This window comes from Chamaea fasciata, unplaced genomic scaffold (genome assembly GCF_029207755.1).
Source record: "Chamaea fasciata isolate MVZ Bird 193981 ecotype frontalis unplaced genomic scaffold, bChaFas1.0.hap1 SCAF_7, whole genome shotgun sequence".
NCBI classification, from domain to species: domain Eukaryota; kingdom Metazoa; phylum Chordata; class Aves; order Passeriformes; family Sylviidae; genus Chamaea; species Chamaea fasciata.
In genome coordinates this window covers 655,174-673,434 of record NW_027094092.1, presented here as the reverse complement: position 1 = coordinate 673,434, position 18,261 = coordinate 655,174, and the positions used below count along the sequence as shown (strand labels likewise).

General features: G+C 46.1%; 1 protein-coding gene across 9 annotated transcripts in view; it reads left to right on the top strand.

Moving 5' to 3' along the window:
* Positions 1-106: 106 nt before the first annotated feature.
* Positions 107-18,261, top strand: part of PAK6 (p21 (RAC1) activated kinase 6) — a 45,770-nt gene continuing 27,615 nt past the window's right edge. For 3 of the 9 annotated variants that reach the window (XM_066187087.1, XM_066187079.1, XM_066187088.1), the window contains exons 1-4: positions 3,810-4,187; positions 15,426-15,750; positions 16,066-16,264; positions 16,873-16,937. The gene's annotated coding sequence lies outside the window, so the exon portion shown is untranslated. Of the gene's footprint in view, positions 180-3,809; positions 4,188-4,753; positions 4,836-9,468; positions 9,642-15,425; positions 15,751-16,065; positions 16,265-16,872; positions 16,938-18,261 lie in introns of those variants that run through there. The other 6 variants (XM_066187081.1, XM_066187083.1, XM_066187080.1 and 3 more) reach the window with 6 other exon arrangements.

Below are 18,261 nucleotides of genomic sequence, written 5' to 3'. Positions count from 1 at the left end.
AGGAGTGGAGTGACCAATGAGGTTACAGAACCTATTTGCTTATTAAGGTACACCTGCAGGCACTTAAAAGTCCGTTGTGAGCTCTGAAACCCACTTTATTTGCTCACTTAACATCCGAAGAGTTCATTTTAAGGAAGCTTGAGGAAACGTGAGGAGTAATCATCTGCTGGTCTTCAAAGGTATGTGATTTGTAGATTTAAAATCCTAACTCTGAGATAATTGGGAATCCTAGAAGTTATCGGACGAGTGCACTCAGAATATATGTATCTGAGACTTTTCCAGCCTGGAGTCTGTGTTCAATAGAAAGATTAAGAAAACCTCAGAAGACAAAGATGCACCTGATAACTGGTACATTATCAAAAGTGTAAGCTTGAGCTTGTGCTAGCAGATAAAATGACTTCACAGAATAAAGTAGGATTTTTGTTTTTTTTCAGAATGAGCTAGAAGAGAGAAGCAGTTCAGGAGAGCAGTTCAGGATGTTGTAAGGTTATGCAGGGACAAAATTAAAAGGGCTAAATCCCAACTTAATCTGGGTACTGCTGTGAAAGACAGTATAAAAATGCTTCTATAAATAAATGAGCAACGAAAAGGGCTGAGAAGAATCTCCAGCCTTATGGGACTTTGGGGCACTCTTTAGTAAGAAGTGGTTGAGTCAGTGTCCCTGGCAGGATTTAAATAATATATAGAGGTGGCACTTGGGGACGACCTGGTTTAGTGGTGAATTTAGTGATGCTGGGTGGACTCCTGGAGAACTTTTCCAACCTTAATGATTCTGTTGTTTAAAGAAGACAAATCACCCCTCTTGCATGAGCATCAGCAAATAATTCTGTATCTTTCTTCTGTTCTGCTGCTCATTTCCCAAGCTATATTCCAAAATGCCTTTGGGTTAAAGTGCAGCCCGAGGTGCAGCGCTCCCTGCTGAGCCCCGGTGATTTCCCCAAGGATGCCTGTATATACAAAAGCTGAGTTCTTATTTGAAATGAGGCATTTGCCTGTGGGCTGGGGGAAATGGTGGTTGGAGCCTTTGCTTTAGCCTTGGGCTATGGGTGGTTAATCCAGCAGAAGCTGGATGCTGTCTGGAAGCTTAAAAATAGGAAGGTTTCATTTCCATAATAGTTTAAATTATTAAACAACCTGTGAATATCAAGGTCATTCAGTAAAGACTGAATAAGAATGTTGTTCCTTTAGCTGGTCCTAGAAATGTTTGTTCCCTATTTTCCTTTTGTAATAACTCTGATCCAAAGCTATTTAATTATTGACCTCATGGTTCCAGCTGGTATCGAAGTGTGATTTACCAACCAGGAGCAGCAGCTGGGTGGCACAATGCTGACAAAAGACAAATGTTAGATCAGTTTCTAGGCCTGACCTGATATTTTTTCCTAGTGCTTTGGATTCTCTTGAATTTTCAGTATCTCAAATTGTGTAGTTCTTTGAAGCTAAAGTAGTGATGTACCTTGTAGTGCAACAGTTTAATATATATACACCATTCACTCAGGAATAATGTTGTAGGGAAAAGAAAACGTTGGAATATTGTAGAATTCAGTGGTGGATATGACTTACTGGCATGCTTCCTTGATAGGCAGTAAAGGCACTGGACTGTTCTGCCCCATCTGCATCTATTCCTAAACAGCCAGCCTGGATTAGTACTTTACCTGTGTGTGAATGGACAGCTTGTCCTGTTCTTAAACCACTCTCCTATTCCAAGTGCATTCTAAAATTATCATTTTTGTTCCTCTCTAAGTTCTTAATCTTCCTTTCTCTCTCCTCTGTGTTTTGCAATTTTTACATGCACTAAACTTTCGTTCTGTGAGAGTTGTGTTGATGTGCAATGGCACCCCACATAGCCAAGGCCAAGCCAAGTCACAGGGTCCTCGGGGGTCCCTGCCAGCTCAGGCTGATCCGTGATTCCATGAGTTATTACTGAGTGGTTATAAGCAGTATGAAGCTTTTACATAAACCAGGGTGTCTGTCCCCTCTCTTTTTGTGATGCGTCTTTCCTTCCAGAAGTGGTTGTATCTCAGTAATGCTGCAGAGATTTTCAGGGTAGAAGTTACTCTACAAACATGAGTGTTATTTAACCTCAAACCCAGTGAGGAGCTGGAAAGATAAATCTAGTTCTAATGAATGAAGTCCAAAAGCTGACAGCATTCAGTAATTTCACAGGCTTGGGATATTTTCTGACAAGAGAATTCATTTCTGAGACTTGTTGACAGAAACATCAAGAATGGAGCTGCTGCCTTTGCTCCCACCCACCCCAGCAAAGAGTGGGGGAAGAGAAGCAGCTCTTATAAATAGCTCGGTTCCTGTTGTATTTGTAACTTCGGTGCTTTTTGTGTCAATGACATCACCCTCTTCTCCATGGCAACCCCCTACGATGGCAAAACTGCAGGGCACCATCAGAGGAACTCAGACCAGCAGATGATCAGGTTGAATCAAGATGATTTAACTGCAAAATAGTGCAGGGGCAACAAAAGGACGTGGGAAGCAAACAAAGGGGCTACTGGCAGCTCTGTTACTCTGGAAAACAAGTGCCTCTAGTGGCTGGTTCCCCAAACTCTGCCCTATCTCTTTTTCCAAGGCCTTGTCAGGAGGAGGTAGGTGGAAGACAGGCAGGCATCTTATTCTCGATCTTCAGTGTGTCTGGAGAGCAGAACTACAGGTGACTAAGCAGGAGGAGCATGACTGACTCACTCCTGAATTATTTCTCACTCCTCTTCCCCCTCCCATCTATTCTGTTTGTTTTTTCAGCTTTCACCCAACAGCTCAGATTTTTTTCCCCAGGCTCTGATGAGGAAGAATTAGCAGCAGGCTTTCTTGTTACCTAATGTTCACAAAAATGTGCTTGTGGTTATTCAGGTGAGGAAATAGAAGCCAACTCCAAGAGCAAGAAAAATGAATTGGCTCTTGGATACAACACCTTTATCTAGGAGAAAAAAAAAAAAAAGTGCTTCTCTTTTCTGAATGTTGTGTAGCAAATACTAAAGTAACTGACGTGCCAGGAAGCTGTAAATAACTGTCTTCTTTGTCAGGATACCTATGGAAAATACCTAATTGCCTCCCTGGCAGCCTTGCTGGTGTTGATTTCTAAACCAACTGCAGTGGGGAGAAGCCATGGCACTTGCTGTGGTGATTACAGCATTGGATTCTGCTGGGTTGCATTTGGGACTGAGGATCAGGAATATATTGGTTACAGCTGCAGAGTTTCAGCCAGTATGAGCTGTTTCAATCAGGTTAATAAATCTGGCCTCATTTACATCCCTATGAAGTCTAAAGCCTTAAAACAGTTTACCTTCCTTCTCAGGGTGCCAGGAGAACTGTTGCTGAAACCTAGCCTGCAGAAGTGTCAGCTTTGTATTAGCTTTTGCATTTTTTTTTTGAAATTGCATGACATGGGACCCAGGCAAGTTATGCAAGACCAGCACAGTGCCCAGAGTCCTGACGTCCACAAAAGGACAAGGCTCCCCACACAGAGAAGGAAGTCTGTGATGGAGTAACACTGTATTTGCCACTTGTGGCCTGCAGTTTACAGGGCATTGGAGTTTTTAATCAGAGGTTCTCGAAGTGTAAGGCTCCGTTATGTCTGTAGCTCTCTCCCCACCCCAGTGTGATGCTAAGCCTGTGATTTCTAGGCTGGGTTGAGGGGAAAATGCATGGAGTCTCTACACTCCGGAATCTTGATTAGTATCTTGCTCTTGCCTTTTGTGCAAAATGCCACTCAAGGCACTGTGCCATCCTCTTTGCTGAGCTCACAGTATCAGCCCACGATAAAAAAAGGTCCCAGAAAACATTGACTCACTGCATCCCAGCATACTGACAGGGCTATGTGTCTGCAATGAGATCTGCTCAGCTGGAACTGCCAGGTTTCAATGGAATTGGTGCTTGTGAGGCTGTTTGTACCTTCCCGGAGTTGTGCTACCACCTGTACTGCCTGCCGGGAATAGGGGTGGGAGCGCTGGGATCACTGCCCAGCACCTGGCACGGGCCAGTGCTGCTGAGGAAGCAGCTGGAGCCGGGGGCTTTGCATGTGCATGAGGAGTTTTCTGCAGAAGCTTTAAGACTAAATTGCTGAGAATTTTTGCCTGAAGCAAGGGATGTTTCCCGTGCTTAAGACAAGCAGCAACCTGCAGTCAGAAGGAAGAAGGGACTGAATTCACTCCAAAAGTATTTCTCCGGGATCTTTTTTCAAGGTAAGCCTGCTTTTTTGTGAAGTAGATGGGGCAACAGGGTTCAGCATTCTGAACACTGAAGCTGAAATGACTTCTGCAGTTTTGTTGCCTCCCTAGCCTGTAGAACTCAGATAAATGTATTATGTCTCTGGTACTCCCTTTTTAGGCTGAAAAATCAGCCAATAAGAGCGAATATTCTGAGGTATGAAGCCATAAAAATGAGGGAGAATGTTTTTAACGTTGCCTTGTGCCTGTGGTGTTTTTAACACTGCCTGTGTTCTAATAGTGACTAAATGCCTCTAAAGCATATTTAAGTAGCAGAATTATGGATATTGAAAGAACAGTAGGTGAACGAAAGTAAAAGTTAGTAAATAGACATCAGCTTATGGTTTATTAATTTAGTGGTTTTCAACATTGCTAGATTATTTGTTGTTCTGTAGGAGGCAAAATGAAGATGGTTCCTGCCTTGGGAACTTGGACTTAAATGTTTTTAATTGGCATGGTTTGAAGAAATGCTGTTGAAACCAAGAGCAAGGAGATAAGATTTTTTTTTTTTTTTTTAAAATTTGAATGACACCTGAACAACCAGTTTATTGCTGTTGAAAAGTGTTGGTGGAGAGGCCAGAAAGTAGTAGAGCTTGTCCCAGCTGCAGGAACAGCTTGTTAAAGGTAAGAAAAAAATACCTTGAGTGTACAGAGATGGCTCTGAAAAAAAACTGGTAACACGTAAAAAATGTTTGATCATCAGCATCCGTTCCTTGTACTGAAAATTTCCTAGCTGGGGAACCTCCAGCCTAAGAAATGTGTGCTTAGGTTGTGGGGTATAAATGACAGTCCTTGATGGGAGTACAGCAGAGCACAGATTTGGCAGAGCTGCTGGACTCGCGGAGGGAAGGCACTCGCTGAGCCGGGAAGTGCAGGGCAGAGCATCCACACTTTCTCTTTGTGTGCTGATGGTGCTAATGCTTTGATGCAGTTCCATTTTGCTCTTGGAAAAGGACTAATACGTGCTCATAAAAACAAAACCACGTTCTGCTTAGGGAAGTAACTGTAGTCAGTAAACTTTTGGAAAAAAGCCTTGTCAAGTCTGTGAAGAGTGAAATTAAAACACTTGGTTGTCTCTTCCTTTCCCAAGGGAAGGTGGGAACCGAGCAGTGCCTGGGGGGAAATTGTGCTCAGGATGGGCAGCAGAGTGGCCGGGTGAGGTTGCCTGGGGAAGGGCACTTGTGCCCAATGTTGAGGCAGGGGCTGGTGGCCAGGAGAGCCTTGGTGCCAGCAGTGGTTGTGTAATGCTGTGCTGTCTCTGCAGCTGGCGCTGCTGGGCGCTGGATCAGCTCATGCACTTGGATGTAGTTGCTGCAGCTTAATTCCACTCCGTAGGAATAGTTGAGGATATTCCTGCCAACTTCCCAGTCAGGAGTCATCGGTTTCTGCCTCTGTCACTTGGGGAGCATGAATGAATAATTCTTAAGTCATTCATCTAGGGCAGCTTCCAAGAATCCTGTGTACCCAAGTCTGGAATACATTGTGACCTGATTCATTATCCAGGGACAGCAAAGACTGAAGAGGTGTTTACCCAGGGGATGGCCATGCTGCACTTCAAACTCCCAAAGAAAACCACAACATGAGAGGGGAGCAGGGAGCAAAGGAAGTGCAAGCAAGGCCCCAGAGGAGCAGGGAAACTGGAAAGGGACAGCAGTAGCCACGTGCTGTGGACTGGTGGACAGGCCAGCACAGCAGCCTGTGCCTTTGGGGAGCTGCTGCTGCCGCTTTTGGCAGTGCCACTTGACATAACTTTAAACTGGAATTCTGCATAACTAGTGTTAAATGTCAGGTTATCTTCCTTGGGATGGATCTTTACATCTGGTAAAACCTTTTATTTTGGTTGATACGATTTGGTGGTAAAGGGGGGCTTTCTTGAGTTCCAGAGAGAAACCATGAAAGGAGGGAAATATAGAGGAAACAAGCGTTGCTGCTGGATAATGCAAAGCACAGCAAGCAACCTAGATAAAGGTGATCCTAATTGAGGAGGAGGAGGATTGGTATTTAATTAAAACTACTCCTAAAACACAGGTTCTTAGCAGTAAAATAAATAATAGCAGGACATGAGTAATTCCTCTCAGGGGGAATGTCGGAGACAAAATTACACTAATGTAGTAATAAGAGGGGCCTGTGTGCGATTGCTCAGAGGAATAGGAACAGGGCACAATGATTTTTCACTGCTTAGAAGTTCAAATGTGGTTCAAAGGGACCGGTGCTGGTTAAAGCACATGCTCCTCGGGCCACTTCCAAAGGCAGAGCTGTCTGAGTTCCTGAGCTGGATGTTTTTGCTGGACTTGGCAATCTCGGCACAGAGACCGAGCTCCTTCTCTGCTTTAGCAAATGATGGCAAGTTCTGTGTGTCACTTGCACTCCTGCTGCTCAGTCAGGATGTTTTCAGTGAATTAAAAAATAAATATTTCAGACCCAGACTTAGGACAACTGTGCCACGTGTCATGCAACTGAAGGCAAGAAAGGACATTAAACCAGCTTTTGCTTCCTTATTTCCCTCCCACTCCTCATTTTCAATCATCTTAGAGTTCTGTCTGCGTCCTGCAAGCTGTGATGCCCATTTTGGGGAGGTGGTTAAATAGCGTGAACTCATTAAACGCTCTTGACTGAGTAACAGCCAGTGACATAACATTGTTTCTTCTCCATAGCTGCCTTGCATAATGCTGCATTTCAGTTTTGGTTACTCTTTCCTTTTCATGCTTTTCATTTCTGTGACATCCACCTGTTTACCAGGCAAAGCTGAGGGGGTTAGAGGGATGGAAACAATCCCAGAATATGAAAACAAAAACCCATACGAGCGAGGCTGGAGGAGCCTTGGAGGAGCCTGGTCTATTGGAAGGTTTCCTGCCCATGGAGGGGGGTTGGAACTGAATGATCTTTAAGGTCTCTTCCAACCCAAACTATTCTGTGATTTCTGTGATTCTATGAGTATATAAAGGGGATTTAATTACGAACAGAGGTATCGGGACACTGGAATGAGAACTGCTGTCGCAGTGAGAGAAGATCCCGGATACCTGGGGGACCAGGAAAGCAGGCAGTAGAATCTTTTTCCTTTTGTGTTCTTCTTCCTTTCCTCCCCCTCTTACCCCATCTATGAAAACAACCAACTAACCACCCACAGCTCACCCCACAAGAACCCCCAAGTTTAGTCAAAGGAAAGATTAAGGTGACGGTTTGTGGTAGGTAATTAGTAACCTGCTCTGAAGAATCAGTGTAGTCAAACTGTGGCTTTGAGCAGTGTCATTTTTGGTGCAGACCCAGCTGAGGCGCTGCAGCAGCATCCCCTGGCCAGGGGCAGGTGGCCTGCTGATAGGGCATAGAGAGAGTCTATAGACAAGATGGTGTAGTTGTTAAAATGAAACACGGCATTGCAAACTGGAAAGCAAATGTACTCAGCAACTTGAGCAGAGACAGTGACTCCAGAAACTGATCATGTCAACTTGGTGGCTCTGAGCTCAATTGTTTGTCCCTGAGAATTGGTTGAATAGGACTGTCTGCAGGGTCAGTGTTACCTTATTGATGGCCTTCTAGTATTTTGACTTTCTTCCCTGCCAAGTGCTGTGGGAACCTTTTTACTCCACCTGTGTCAACCTATGAGTCTTCTAAATCTGTGACTTTTCAAGGCACAGAATGAGCTGAGGGTCTTCACAGCACAGCTGGAGAGCTGTGCTTAGAGGGGGGAGAAGAAGGGTGCTAGCCTGTCCTTATTCTGGGCCAGGAACAGAGGAGTTAACAGGTAGTGGCCAGAAGGCACTACACAGATCTTAAAATAACCAAGAACAGGATAATTTGGCTTAAAAAACCATCTGGGTCTTGATTCAGTGCTCATTAAAATTCATAGTAGCCTTATGATTGGCTTCTGGAAGAATTAAGCAGGGTGTTACACTTCATAATGAGTACTTTGGGCCTCGGCCAAGAAAGTACATCACTGCATACAATAATGCTAGAAATTAACTTCTTTCCTGTAACATCCAGCTTAGAATGAGGATCTTTCTAGCACTTGTGGGAGTCAGTGCAAAAGCTCTGGTTTCAAGGGATTTTGGATTGCGTCCGAAGAGCAGATGTTACAGCTGACTTTGGGAAGAAGTCTCTCTGGGCAAGTCATGTCTGAGCTGGTCATGCTGCAGCAAGCTGTCCACTTTGGGAACACACACAATCCCCAGCCATCAGTGCTCCAGAGTGTGCAGGGAAAGGGGGAAAGTCAGACTGCAAACCCAGAGCTGGGATGGAATAATTGGGCCCTAAAAGGAAAAACACCTGCTTGTGTTTATTTCATTAGAAACCTGAATGTATTAACTAATGGCACAAATAGCTTAGACTCTTGTGCCACCTCATCAGCCGTGAGATGAAGTCAGTAGGCAAAATGCTCCTGTCTGTGACAGCTGCTTAGAAAACCTCCTGATTTCTGCCTCTTTCTTGTAGAATACTCTTCGGTGTTAAAGGGAATAAATACTGATTCTGCTTGCTCCCAAAGCAGAAATTTGCAAAGCCCTTTGGGCTTTTGTGTTCTCTTCCAAGTTCTAAATAGGTTCTCCCAAAGCATCTTGAAACAGTAGCCTGGGTGACACAAAGCTGAGCCAATAATTTATTTAGGGAATATTATCTGTTGTTTATTTAAAGACATGCTTTTAAAAGAGTTTCTTAGAACTTAAGCTCACCTGAATTTTCTGGCTACTTCTAACCTGTGGTCTGGGATCACCTTCAGTGGTCTGTGGCTGTGCTAAGACTGGGACTGCTACCTGTGGAAAGAAGAAAATGAAGGAATTTTCCAGATAAATACTCAAATATTTCTGTAGAATATCTTTAGACCCAACTGTTACCCAGATTTTCAGTTTTCATTAAAATTCTGAAGAACTAAGTAAGAAAGTGGTCATTTTAGGTGTTAACAAGCCCTTCCCCCCCCCCCAAAGGTCACATGTGGAAATGAACTAGTTAATGAACTATCTTTTAAAATGAACTGTATTTTGCATTGGAATGGATTTTTTAAAACTCATTTATTTACAGAATTTATTTATCAACTCAGAAAGCACATGAACAAGAAAAGGGTTTTTTTTTTAATTAGTAGTTTGAGGAATGGCGATTAAATAGAAGATTAATTGAAGTTTTTCGGTTATTTTTACAATGCTAACCTCAGAATCTCTAAATGTGCAGATTAGGAAACGTTGCATTTCATTTACAGCTTAAATGGCTATGTCTTATGTTGCTCTATCCGTCTTTAAGGATGATGATGGAGATTTTCTTTTATCTTTAGATATATGCACACACAAGTGTGTATCAGTGGACTAGTTTCTGGTGTCGTGCTGAAGAGGATTCTGGTTGAGTTGTTCCACCATGGTTTCCCTCTCTCAGCAGCCAGCAGGATGTAGACTCCTTCCAAAGGACGGGCATTTGCTCTGCCAAGTGCCAGCAGGTCCGTGTGCTCAGGTAGGCTGTGACTGCGCTCAGTCTGGCAGTCCTACCCTTAATTGTAGGGTAGGGCTGTGGTAGAAAAATGTTCCTACAGTACCAGAGACAGCCAGTGTGTTCCAGTCCTGTCTAAGGTGCATTGCCTGGCTGTGTGCATGCTTTAGTTCCTTAGTGGGGAATCTGACAGCCCCAGTAGTTGCACAGATGTTTTGGGTAGTTTGGAAACTTGTTTTTAATGGAGACAAACGGTAGTTGGAACTTTACTGTTTGCCCACTAGTCTGTGTTGTGCTGAAACTGGTACCTCAGAACAACCAGCATCTCCTTCTGTCTTGGGCGGGATTCAGGCTATTAAAAATTCCAGCCTAAATGAAGGCTGAGGATAAAGAAAGTAAGAGGCTTCTGTAACCACTATCAGGAAAGACCAAAACTCACTCTTAGGGATGGTAGGAATTAACTTCTTCCTCTGTTGTAGCAATTAGAATGCAAGACAAGGATGTCTCAGCTACCACTTTTCTGTGCTATATCAATAAATCTCTGAGTGGGGATTATAATCATTTAATCCTTTGCAACCCCTTCTGTGGACTCCAGAGCATTCACTGCTTGTGGAGATAAGGGAAACCGAGGGTAGAGTATTGTGACATGCTGCTCTCAGTGGCAGAACAAGAAGGTCCTGTTCCTGCATTGCAGGTTGTGGCTGCTGTGTTGTGGCATGACTCTGTGTGGCTGAACTGTAGGGCCAGGCTCCTGAAAAAACCACAGCTTGAAAAGAAATTAAATAATAGTTAAAAAAAACCCCAAAACAAACAACAACAACAAAAAACTCACCCCCAAACCCCCCCAACCAGGTTTAACCCCTTAACTGCCTCCTGTTTCTAGGGAGAGGAAACCAAATGCTTCATCCAGCCTCAGCAACTGGAAGGGGTTGAAATAAATTTTGGATACTTGTTCCCATTGCAATTGTCATCCCTTCCCTTCTTTTTTTTTTTCCAGACAGGAATAGCTGCTCTGCCTCTATCAGCCTTCCCCCCACCTTAAATGTCACCCACACACCACCATAGGTCAAAGTCCTCCCCTGTACTTGCCGTAGGGAAGCTGCTGCTGGGAGGTGACGCCCGTTCTCTGGCACGGGATTAGCAGTGCATCTCCCTGATTTTCCCGGGCTGAACGCTTTCAGGGTAAGGCTGAGTTGGCTGCGAGGGCAGTTGTTCCCTGCCTCCACAAAGCTGCAAGTGGGATGGGAAACCTGTGCTGCACAGAGGCACGTGCCTGGATTTTGACAAGCATAGGCTGCAACCCTCAAATTATTCTAAGCTCTTGAGAGTTGGCTTTGAATGTACCCAGAGGTAGAGTGACTAATGACAGCAAATGGTGTTAGACTTTTGCAGCCGTTATTTTAGCCACTAGGAATTCGCTGGATTCTGGCTAATACTTCAGCGATAGCTGACTGACCTAGTTCTTCAGAACAGAGGCTGCGGTCTGTATTCCTCTGGTGCCAGCGAGGGATTTCAATCTGCATTTCTATAGCATCCTTAAGGATCGCAGCATGCTTGGAAAAACAACAGATTAAGCCGCCTCTGTTCTGGGGGAGTTGAGCATTGTCACAGTCATTTTACCAGCGTGCAGAATGCCTTTCCCAAGGTGACCTGGGAATCCGTAGGCAATGTTGGCTTTCTGCTGTGATGTCGCCATTGCAGGACTGATCATCGTGACTTCTGTGGGAAGCAGAAGATGCACCTTTGGTGTAGAGGGTGGCACAGGCTTTTGTGGAGGACCAGGACGTTACTTCTGTTATGACCAAAGAAGTCTGTGAATTTTTGCAAGCTAAAGATCTGGAAGAAGCGTGAGGTGGCTGTGTTCCAAGCTGTATTGATATTATCTGTAGAGAACGTCTACCAAGCCACAGGAATTTAACCAGTAGCAAAATAGCATGTGCTGTGTTCGGGTGATCTTCTTGAGCTTTAACTTCAATTTCTCATCAGAGTGGGAGTTGAAATTTTCCAAGAGTCTGATGTTTTCTTACTCTCTCTAAGCTTAACCTGCTTTCTTCACTGAAGCAGTTGTCAGGCACTGGGGCACTGCGCCAGGGCAGTGGTGGAGCCGCCGTCCTGGGAGGTGCTCAAGGAAGGACTGGAGGTGGCACTCGGTCCTCTGGTCTGCTTGACAAGGTGCTGATGGGGTCAAAGGTTGGACTTGATGATCTTAGAGGTCTTTTCCAACCTTAACGATTCTGTGCTTCTCGCCTCTGGGATTGTGTTTGGTAAATTTGCAGGTCCGTGTGCTGTTTCCTTGCTGGCCAGGCTTAGCTCCACCAGAGGAGTTGTTTGGCCCAGGAGAACCTGGCTGTAACCCAAAGTGAGCCTGAAGCAGGACAAATTCCACTCTTCCATGTGCCCCAGTCCGCATTGTTTGGCACAGGGTAAAGAGGGACTCTGAGGTCCCCACTGCCCTGCCAGATAGGAGTGTGGGGGTGTCCAGATTTTCGACAGCACCCAGAGCTCTGGCAGAGGCAATGGACTTGCTCAATGAACTTCCGGTTCTTCAGCTCTCAGGCGTTCGTGTTTTGTTCTGAATCAGAAAAGAACTCCCCTGGTTCAGGCAGTAAACCTTGGATAAAAACACTGGGTGAGCTCATGCAGCTGGAGTGCAAGCAGGGCTTTGTCCTGCTGGCTCTCAGGACACTACCTGGATATGGCAGTAGTGCATAGTAAGCAGGAGGATAACCCAAACCCTGGAGCTGGCTATCCAGGTAATGCTCTCCTGGAATGTTCTGCCCACCTCAGAATGGGGATACCCATGAGGAAAGGTGGCTTAACTGTAAGCACTTATTTAAAGTGAAACTGCCTCTGGATTGCTCCCTCCTTATCTCCAGCCCTGGCTTCAAGTCATGTGTTGATTATGAGACTCCCATACTTGATTCCTATCTCGTGCTTCCTCCCACCAGTAGGTGCTGATGTGCAAATTTGCAACACACCCTTTCTCCTAGTGACCCCTTTGTCCCAATCCTCAAGTGTATTCTCTCACTTCCCTGGCCAGCTTCTCTAGATTTACAGAACCATGATAGAGAAGGAAGGGATTCTGTGTGGAAGAGCATTTCTGCTTCCTATCTGATCCCTGAACACAGAGAAGATTTGATGGGAAGTCTGGTCCTAAGCCACAACCTGGCTTCATAGGTGGAATTGCTGTAGTTCTTACTGGGATTTCTTGAATGGATCAGATTTCCTGTGCCTCGGTGTTACGCTTTTCCTGGGAGCTCGGTTAAACACAGATCTATTTTCCTTAGCAATTTGCCCAGTTCCCACAAGCTTCAGACAGGTGGGCAGGTATGTTTCTCCTGGCTGAGGTAGAAGACAGATGTTGTGCATGGTGCAGTGGTCTGGGTGCCTCTGACCTTTTATTTTTTAAGTTAAAAATCCCCCGTGTTGCCTGTTGGAATAAGAAAACGTTGAACAGTGGGGTTTTCATCACAAAATCCTCCTCCAGTGACAATTAAATGGGATTAAATGGAACCTATTGCAGCAGTAGTGCAGGACGTGAGATCCCGGAGCTCTCCTAGCACAGTGATGTGGCTGGGCAGGGTGAGGAACGAGGTAAGATCAGCACTTTGGATCTGAAATTTGCTTTCCTTTGTGTCTGGGGAGGGGACATGGAATATGGAACGGCCTTTGCTGGGAAGGTAAATCAGGCAGGCTGCAATGCAGACGTTTAGTCAACGTACCCTGCGGCACTTGTTGCTGCCAGGAACGACTGTCCCGGGGACCGACAGGACCTGAGAGAGCAGCTGTAGAAGGAGTGGGGTGTGTATGGCATGTTTATATAAATGTGCCAGTATAATTATTTATATTGTCTTGTGCAATTCTCTAGGCAAGAAGGGAGCAGTAGGCAGACAAGGAGCAGTAAAATGTGTAATGAAGGGATAGTTGCTGAAGGGGAAAATTAGAGACGTGTCGTTTTTACTGGGAAATTTTTCTTCAAAGTGTGCAGGGCTGCTGGGACCAAACTTGTGAATATAAAGACTGGAAAGTGTCCTAATTTTTCATTAAGATTGTAGGCAGCAGAGGTTCACACTGACTCAGAACTGCCTTGGTTTCATCTAAGTTTGTGCCTTGACAAGTAAAATCAGGTTCTGCCATTTATAACGAACTCAAGTCTCATTCTAGAAGACTGTGCTAGCGTGTAACCCAGGAAATACAATACTCATGCAAATGTAGAGCCAGCTCCAAAGCTGGATGACTCCTTGTAGACTGTAGAAGCCATTTGTGTGTGACGCTCCCTACGCCGTGCTTGTGCAATGACTCCTCGCTGCCTGGCACAGCAGCAAAGCCCAGGCGCACAGATGACAGGGACGGTTCGCCATCCACACCTAGCAGGTTCACCCTCTGCTTCCTCATCTCTGATCCTCCACCACGCCGCTCTGCCTCGTGAGTTTCAGTGCTTTGGGAAAGGATGCCGTCCCCCTTTGTTTTTTGCTATGAATTCTTACTATTAAAAGGAACTTTCCTTCTTTTGATTACACCTGTCTATGGTGCCTGCCCCATAGCAGAGAGAAGCTAATCCCCAGACAGAAAGGAACCTGGCTAGCTCTAGTTCCTATACCCTGGGGAGGGAACAGGCAGGAAACCTGGGACACTGTGGCAGGCAGGGACCTGCGGGGTAACACAGAAGTGGTGGCTGCATGTTCAGGAAGAATCCTTCCACAACTTAGCTAGCAGCTTGGGAAATGAGGATTAGGAACCTCAGACCATCAGGCCCAAAAGGTTCTCTGTGAACTTTGGTTCTATTCGTTCTCCATGGTTGTACTGTAGAGCTCATGAATTCCAACTACAGCTGAGACTCTGGTGGTTGTGCAAAGATACTGCAGCTCTTTTAGAGCTGGAATGAACCACTATGGAGGAAAATGGGAATGGGGGGACCATGGCTAAAAGGTCACTGGGCTGGCCTATCTCTGCAGGACAAGCCACTCCCAGCAACGATAATGACCACCTAATGATTATTTGTAGCATATCACTCATTTATTTCAGGGGGATTCAACAAAACCAATGCTGTAAAAAAATCCTAAAAAGTCGTGGGGGCGGGTTTTTACGGTTTATATCTCTGTTCTTTGGACCTAAAAATATCTGAGGGTTAAGCCAGCATTGTCGGTGGTTTGGAGAGGCCAAGAATCCTCTTTGTTTGCAAGGGAGCAAGGGCAGCTGAGGGGTTTGCTGCCATGAACTCTGGCCGCTCCAGGCTGTAATCCCCAAAGTGTCCTCTGACGGTGGCCCAGTCACCAAGCCCAGCCGGCACTGCCGGAGCTGGTGTCCTGCTGCTTGTGGAAAGCCTGTTTCCAGGAGTCGGTAAACCCTGAGGCACAGGCAGCGCAACTGGATTAGAGGGTGATCCCAGACTCCAGATCTGGCAGCACTGACTCATGGTGAGGACAGGGGGAAAGTAAAAGCACCAGGTCATGTGCTGCTCATCTGCAATGCAAATAAATGGGGCGAATTCTTCTACAGCGAGCCATAAAGCAAGCGATCAAAGCTTTCCTTCCTGGAATGACGAGGGATTGGTGGCAGGTCCTGAAATCTGCAGCCAGGCTACGAAGGCGGAGATGCCGGGTTTTTTAGAAGCTTCAGCAGCTCCCGGCCCCGAGGCTGTGGAGCCGAGAGAGAATAGCTGACGAGCGGAGCTTTAATAAGTCACAGTGAAGTGGGGTGTGAAAGAGGGCGGAGGGGAATGGGAGGTGATCTCCCCAAGGTTCTTGCCTAAACCCGGCACATCGGGGTGCCCAGGTGTAACTCTGAGCTCTTTCTCATTCCCTGTAGGGACCAAGAGAGGAGACGGTGAGAAGAAGGCGAGATGGTCCCGAGAGGCTCTGCTCTGGCATCCGTCGTTTTCCGTGGAACAGGAATCTGAGGCTTCTCCACGCTGAGCGCTCCCGTGTCCCATCTGCTACCACACCCTGAAATCAAACTCGGCAGCTTAGGTGAACCAGACACTGTACAAACATGTCAGACTTGCCTCCACCCCTTTTTCTTCTCCCGCTTTCTCCTGCCGTCTTTCTCTCTCGAGTCTCTCGACGTGTCAGCGGATTCCGGTGGCAGAACATTCTCACTTCACCTCTGGTCACGGAGCAATGAGGAGTCAGGGGTAAGCGCCCTCCGCTCCCGCAGATTCGGGGATCGACATTGATTAGCTTGCTTGCTTTAAAGCCAGAACAACCGTCCTAATGGCCGCTGTTTCGTGGGATTTGTTCCCTGTGTTTACGGAGGACTGGGTTTGTCAGTTTAAACTAAGTCTCCACTTCCCAGTGGCTGTGCTGCCTCGGCTTAACCCCTTCCCTTCGGAGCTGAGCCGTGCCACTGCCAAGGATTAGCGTAATGATCACACGTGTGTTGGCACTGCCAGCCTGGGGTGAAGTGAGGGTGGAATAGTTTGGGGGGTCATGCAGTTTTTTCTCTCAAGGGATGCTCCTGGAAGGGAAGAAAAACTGGGAGCTGGATTCCTTTGGGAAGGAGTTTGCTTCATCTTTACTCCTATAGCCCAGCAACACCGTCCTCCAGTCGGCTTTGCTGCATGACAGTGGGAGAGTTTACCTCCAGACCCTTCTTTCTCCTCTCCCTCGGAACTGTCCACCACCGGCATTGTCGCAGCAGGACTGCCAGTAAGATCTTGTGGTTTTTGCTTTCCAGGGTCTAAGAGGTGGGGACAGCACGTGGGGCTGAGTTCTGGCAGCTCAGCCAACTGGCGCTCAAGAGGATGGGGAATGTGGAGAGAAAACGCCTTGTTGAACCTTGCAGGGTGATGCTCTTAAAGCCTTGGGGTGAAGAAGGGGTTAAAGTTACTCTGGATGATGCTTGAGAGAGCAGACAGCATGTCAGGAACATGCATACTCATCGCCTCTACAGGAGACAGAGCAATATCTGCTCTTAAGGATCTTGTATCTGCAAGGACCCTGGCCATACCTTACAGAGAGGTCTAGTTAAATCCTTCCTGTGTGTATTCCCAACCTTCTGGCGGCTGTGCTGGCCAGGATCCTTTCAGAACGCCTCCTGAAGCTATGCTGGAGTACTCGTGTGGGGCTGGGTGTGTGTGTTTTGGCTGTCTGAAAGCTGCCTAATCTTGTCCTATTTAAGTTACAATATAAGGTTTTATTGGGCATTTGTACTCAATTATTTTTGTCAGGTAATCAGTGCATACAGGCAGGTATTTGCAGTGATAGAAAACAGTCTCGTCTGTTAATATTTGCTTTCTTTGCTTTTTTTTTGCCAGGACATTAATGCTTTAATGTATTTGGGGACAGAGCACTGAAAAAACAGAAGAGCAATTTGTGTCTGGTGAGTGTGAGGTCTCAGGTGAGGCTGGGGGATGTACACAGAGTAAGGGACCTTTGCCCATTCTTTGTCTGCTTCTCTGAGTTCTCTGTGGGTACAGCCTGAGTCAGCCCCAAACACAGCTGCTGGGGAAGGGAAACTGCTTTCTCGTGCTCTCTCCAGCCCCGTCCCAGGGAAAAGTCTCATTCCTGGTAGTGTGGTGAAGCTTTATATTGCTTTTAACATCCGGTGCTGCCTTGGTATGTCCATCCTGCCCGCTATGTGAACAATGATTTATGAATCTAGAAGCAAAGCTGATCAAATAGTGGAAAGCGCTATCAGCAAATAGCTTGCTGGATTAGTAACTGTGCTCCCAGATGGAAAGCCTGCCCTGTGCATAGGGGTTGTTTCGGTTTAGATGGATGCGAGTATGGATGTACCTGGGAAGGCCACCCTGGGTCCTGCTCTCAAGGCTTGCAAAGTGAGAAACAACCCTTGCTTGGTCACAAAATGGTTTTCATTCCGAAGGGGAATGAAATTAAGGAAATTCTTTAAAGTTTGTCTGTCCTGCCTTCAATCAGGGAAAAAAGAGCTCTTTTTAACCTACTTCTGTAATATGCTTAGGGAAATTCACAAGCAGAGAAAAGAGCCTAAATATTTGTGTAAATTGCTTTAAACAAAATTGCTTAAAGCAGCTTGGACTAGCTTAGCCCAGCTGCAAGGAAAAGCACACAGCCAGGCTCTGAGCTCTGTGTTGCACTTCAGGGGTACCCGCAGGGTTACCCTGCTGGAGTTCCATCCCGTCCAGAGCAGCACACGAGCTCTGTACCTGGACAGGACACGAGTGAGCAGGAGCAGCTGAAGGCTCACCAGGAGTTGGGCTGCAGAGAGCACAGCAAACTCTGCCACCTCATCAGGTGGGCTCTGGACTGGGGAGCAGCTGTCCTTGTCTGTGGCACCAACGGTGCTCCTGCACCAGTCTCACTGACTTCGAGTTTTAATGGCATAGACTTAGTGCAGTGGAGCACAAAATCAGCACTTGGCTGCCACAGGTCTCGTTTTTAAGGAATTCCTCATTATGGTTTCTAAAGCTGCAGGATTACCATGTGGTTTGAGGACTAATGCACTGCCATTCAGCCTTAGCAATGACACCGTTGTTCTGAGACTGACCTTCCATTTGTCCGGCAAAAGAGAACAGTGGGAATGGAGGGTGGATGCCCATAGACTAAAAGCTGAAATCTATTTCCCTCAAAAATATCTCAGGAAATCACACTTTTCCCTAGGGCTCAGCCATTTAACTTGTCGTGTTAGTAATTAGATTATTTTGTAATTAATTGATGAACGGAAT